We start from the raw sequence: 5,779 nt of genomic DNA on the forward strand, positions 1-5,779 counted from the left end.
GAACCCGGGAGGCGGAGCTTGCAGTGAGCCAAGATCGTGCCACTGCACTCCAGCCTGGATGACAAAGCGAGACTCTGTCTCAAAAAAAAAAAAAAAAAGAGATGGGGTCTTGTCATGTTCCCCAAGCTGGTCTCAAACTCCCTGGCTCAAGTGATCCTCCTGCCTCACCCAAGCAGCTGGAACTACAGGTATGTGTCATCATACTGAGCCGCTAATTCTTAAATTTTGTAGATATTTATTAACTTCAATGTTTTTCATACTATGTTAAGTAGAAAGGGTTATAAACAGTATTTACAGCATAATTCCACACAGTCATCCTTCAGTGTTCATAGAGGATGGTTTCCAGGAATTCCTAGATAACAAAATCCATGAATGCTCAAGTCCCTGATATAAAATGGTGTAGTATGTGTAAATAACCTATACACATCCTCTTGTATACTTTAAACCATCTCTAGATTAGTTATAATGCCTAAGACAGTATAAATTCTGTATGCCTATAATAATTTTGTATTTTTTATCATGGTATTGTTATGTTGTTTTCTATTTTTGATCTGCTGTTGGTTGAATCCACAGATGCAGAACCCAAGGGTATGAAGGGCCAATTGTATACAGCTTCTGTAATATTTATTTCTGTTTATTATGCAATAATATGAAATCTGTGCTAAAAGAATACATGTTAGCATTACCAGACTAAGCACTAAGCACAATATTCCCAATTCACAGGAAACCATCAGGAAAAAAAAAATGTAATACAACATCTCATCACAGAACGTCACAAAAATAGAAACGAATATAAAACCAGCAAAAGTAAATTTCTGAGTAGCTTATTAGCTAGTCATACAAGGAAAGCCATCTACAGATAATGAATTAATTAAATAGTGTTTGATCACAGCGAACAAAGAAATATGTCCTGAGAATATAAACTTGTTCAAGACCATTAGCATTTTGGTGAGAACAAGTGCTCTAAGAGTTGTATACATATAGACCAATATCCATAGTCAATTTGAAAACAGAGCAAAGAAACTGATGAAACCAAATGTTACTTTCTTTGAAAATATCAATAGAATTGATTAATCCTTTAACCAGATTGACCAAGAAAAACAGAGAGAAGATTTAAATTACTAATATCGGGAATGAAAGTGAAGCTATTACCACCAACATTTAAAAAAATAAAAAATATTAAAAAGACATACTTAGAACAACTGTATGCCAAAATTTTCAATAAGCTAGATTAAATGGACAAATTTCTAAAACGAAACATATGATCAAAATTGACTCAAGAAGAAACAGAGGTCAGGCACGGTGGCTCACACCTGTAATCCCAGCACTTTGGGAGGCCGCAGCAGGTGGATCACCTGAGGTCAGGAGTTTGAGACCAGCCTGACCAACATGGCAAAACCCCAACTCTACTAAAAATACAAAAATTAGTCAGGTGTGGTGGTATGCACCTGCAATCCCAGCTACTGACGAGGCTGAAGCAGTAGAAACCACTTTAACCCAGGAGGCAGAAGTTTCAGTGAGCCGAGTATCTCACCACTGCACTCCAGCCTGGGCAACAGAGTGAGACTCCATCTCAAAAATAAAAATAAAAAAGAAGAAACAGAAAAATCTGAATTGATCTCTAATATGAAAAGAGACTGAAGCAGTAATCACAATGCTTCTCACAGGTCCGAGATCAGACAGATGGTCCCTGACTTAACAACGGTTAGAAATATAATTTTCAACTTTCCAATGGTTTATTGAGATATAACCCCATTGTAAGTTGAAAAGCATCTGAACTTACAACTTTTTGACTTTACAATGGGTTTATCAGGGTATTTTCAAATGGATTTTCAACTTACAATATTTTCCACTTATGATGAACTTATTAGGAAATAACCCCATTGTAATTCAAGGGGCATCTGTCCTGGTGAACTTTACCAAATGCTTAAAAAAGAACACTAATCCTTCAAAAAACTTTCAAAAAAATAAATAAAAAAAGGAAGGAACAACTCCCAAGGCAATTATTACTTATTCTCATGCCAAAACCAAACAAACATATCACAAGGAAAAAAATATCCATAACACATAAAGATGATTACATGTGATGAAATGGGATTTATTCTGGATGCAGAAATAACATTTGACAAAATCTAATGCCCTTTCATGATTAAAAAAAAAAACTCAGAATATTAGGAATACAATATATCTTCCTCAACCCAGAGGTAACATCACACTTAAAGAAAAACTGAATGCTTTGTAAGATCAGGATCAGAAAGTAGGGTACAAAACTACTCCCATTTAAAGATGACAGGATCTTGTGTGTATTTTTTTTTTTTTTTAATAAAGAATCCATCCGGGTGCGGTGGCTCACACCTGTAATCCCAGCACTTTGGGAGGCTGAGGCGAGCAGATCATGAGGTCAGGAGATCGAGACCATCCTAACACGGTGAAACCCCGTCTCTACTAAAAACACAAAAAATTAGCCAGGCATGGTGGCAGGTGCCTGTAGTCCCAGCTACTTAGGAGGCTGAGGCAGGAGAACGGCACGAACCCGGGAGGCGGAGCTTGCAGTGAGCCGAGATCACCCCATTGCACTCCAGTCTGGGAGACAGAGCAAGACTCCGTCTCAAAAAAAAAAAAAAAAGAAAGAAAAGAAAAGAAAAAATCCACATGAAACTATTAGAGGTAGCAAACTAGTTCAGCAAGATTGCAGGATACACAATCTGTACAGATGCTCCTCAACTAACAATGTGGTTACATTCTGATAAATCCATCGTAAGTTAAAAATATCTTTAATTGAAAATGCATTTAAAATATCTAACCTACCGAACATCATAATTTAACCTAGCCTATTTTAAACATGCTCAGAACAGCCTACAGCTGCACAAAATCATCTAACACAAAGCCTAATTTTATAAGATGTTCAATGTCTCATAGAATTTAGTGAACATTATACTGAAAGTGAAAAACAGAATGGTACTATGAATATTCAAGGTATGATTTCTACTGAATTCACATCACTTTCGCACCATAGTGAAGTCCAAAAACCGTAAGACAAACCATCCTAAGTCAAGAACCATTGCATATAAAAATCAGTTGTGATCTGAGAAACAAACCCTCAAATAAATGATCACTTGATTTTTGACAAGAGTGCCAGGACCATTCAACAAAGAACTGACTGTCTTTTCAATCAAAGGTGGTGGAAAACTGGATGCCACATGCAAAAAAGTAAGGTTGATGGACCTTATCTCACATCATATACAAAAATAAACTAAAAATGGCTCAAAGACTTAAAAGTAAAAGCTATAACTGTAAAACTCTTAGAAGAAAACAAAAGGGAAAAGCTTCATGACACTGGACTTGGAAATGATTTCTTCATGACCAAAAGTACAGGGGGAAAAAAAGAGTCTGACTTCATCAAAATTTGAAACTTTTATGCATCAAAGGCTACATCAATAACAATCCACAGAATGGGAAAAAATATCTTTAAATCATATATCTGACAAGGAATTAACTGACAGGATAAAGAACTCCTACAGACCAGCAACAAACAAACTGATTTTTTTCTCTTTTTTTTTGTGACACACTCTCACTCAGTCACCCAGGCTGGAGTGCAGTGGCATGATCACAGCTTATTGTAGCCTTGAACTCCTGGGCTCAAGCAATACTCCCACCTCAGCCTCCCAAGCCTTCCTGTAGCTGGAATTACAGGCATGTGCCACCATGCCCCACTAATTTTTTCCATTTTTTTGTAGAGATGGGTCTCACTTGTCACCCAGGCTAGTCTTGAACTCCTGGGCTCAAACAATCCTCCTGCCTTGGCTTCCCAAAGTGCTGGGATTACAGGTGTGGGCCAACACACCCAACCCAAACTGATTCTTAAAATGGGCAAAAGACTTTGAGTAGGCATTTTTGCAAAGAAGATACACAGATGCTCAACAGGCACAGAAAAAGATGTTCAACATCCCTAATCATGAGGGAAATGCAAATCAAAGCACAATCACATGCCACTTCATACCCATTTGGATGGCTATTATTAAAAAAAAAAAAAAAGAACAAATGTTAAAGGTGTGAGGCAATTAGAACCTTTTTGCATTGCTGGCAGGGACGTAAAATGATGCAGCTGCTGTGGAAAACAGTATAGCAATTCCTAAAAAAATTAAACAGAATAATCAAATATAATTATTTTAATTTAAAAAGAATTTAAATATTTAATTTAAATACCTAATTTTATTTAACAAATTTAATTTTAATTTGATATTAAACAGAATTATATGATCCAGCCATTCCACTTCTGCGTATATATCCAAAGGCAGGAGACAAGGACAGATATTTGTATACTCATGCTCTAGCACGATTATACGTAATAGTCAAAAGGTGAAAGCGGCCGGGCGCGGTGGCTCAAGCCTGTAATCCCAGCACTTTGGGAGGCCGAGACGGGCGGATCACGAGGTCAGGAGATCGAGACCATCCTGGCTAACACGGTGAAACCCCGTCTCTACTAAAAATACAAAAACCAGCTGGGCGAGGTGGCGGGCGCCTGTAGTCCCAGCTACTCGGGAGGCTGAGGCAGGAGAATGGCGTAAACCCGGGAGGCGGAGCTTGCAGTGAGCTGAGATCCGGCCACTGCACTCCAGTCTGGGCGACAGAGCGAGACTCCGCCTCAAAAAAAAAAAAAAAAAAAAAAAGGTGAAAGCAATCCAAGTATCCACTGACAGATGAACAGATAAAATATGGTATGTGCCTACAAAGGAATATTACTCAGCCTTGCAAAGTAACAAAATCTTGGCATGCCACAACATGGATAAACCTTGAAAGTACTACACTAAATAAAATAAGCTAGTTACAAAAGGAAAATTTTTTATGATTCCACTATAGACAATCCTCAACTTAACAAAATCAATTCATGATTTTTCAATCTTACAATAAGCTTTTTGGATGTACCCTCATTAAAAGAGGAGTATCTGTAATATAATGTTCCTAGAGTGCTCAAATTCATAAAGAAAAAAGCAGAATTTTGGTTGCTGGGAGCTGGGAAAGTGTGGAATGAAGAGTCAGTGTTTAATGGGTACAGATTTCAAGTTGAGGAAGATGAAAAAGTTCTCGATATAGATGGTGGAGATGGTTATTTAACAACAGTGTGTATGTACTTGATGCTGCAGAACTGTACACTTTCAGACAAGATCGGGTGTATTCAGGGTGGTATGGCCACAGAGCTGTATACTTTCAAATGGTTAAAATTGTAAATTTAATTATATATCTTTTTTTTTACTGTGGTAATATATAAGCACAATAAAAAAATAGAGATACAGAGATCCAGAATATCCAAAACAATCTTGAAAATGGGGACAAAATATAAAGGATCCGCACTTCCCAATTTCAAAACTTACTATAAAGTTACAATTGTGAAGACAGTGTAGTACTGGCATAAGGATAGAATTATGTCAAAGGAAAAGAACTAAGACTCCAGCGGGATAGGGGGGTGGTCCCAGGAGATAACTTTCAAAATTATGTCCAATTGATTTTCTTTCTTTTTTTTTTTTCCGACAGAGTCTCACTCTGTCGCCCAGGCTGAAGTGCAGTGGTGCGATCTCAGCTCACTCTAACCTCTGTCTCCCAGGTTCAGGCAGTTCTCCTGCCTCAGCCTCCTGAGTAGCTTGTAGCACCTGCCACCACACCCGGTTAATTTTTGTATTTTTTGTAGAGATGGGGTCTTGTCATGTTCCCCAAGCTGGTCTCAAACTCCCTGGCTCAAGTGATCCTCCTGCCTCACCCAAGCAGCTGGAACTACAGGTAT

At 37.9% G+C, this 5,779-nt stretch overlaps 1 pseudogene; it reads left to right on the forward strand.

Moving 5' to 3' along the window:
- The first annotated feature begins 1,654 nt into the window (after window positions 1-1,654).
- LOC105509808 overlaps window positions 1,655-5,779 on the forward strand; it is a 7,032-nt pseudogene continuing 2,907 nt past the window's right edge.

This window comes from Colobus angolensis, unplaced genomic scaffold (assembly GCF_000951035.1).
Source record: "Colobus angolensis palliatus isolate OR3802 unplaced genomic scaffold, Cang.pa_1.0 Scaffold18, whole genome shotgun sequence".
Lineage (NCBI taxonomy): Eukaryota > Metazoa > Chordata > Mammalia > Primates > Cercopithecidae > Colobus > Colobus angolensis.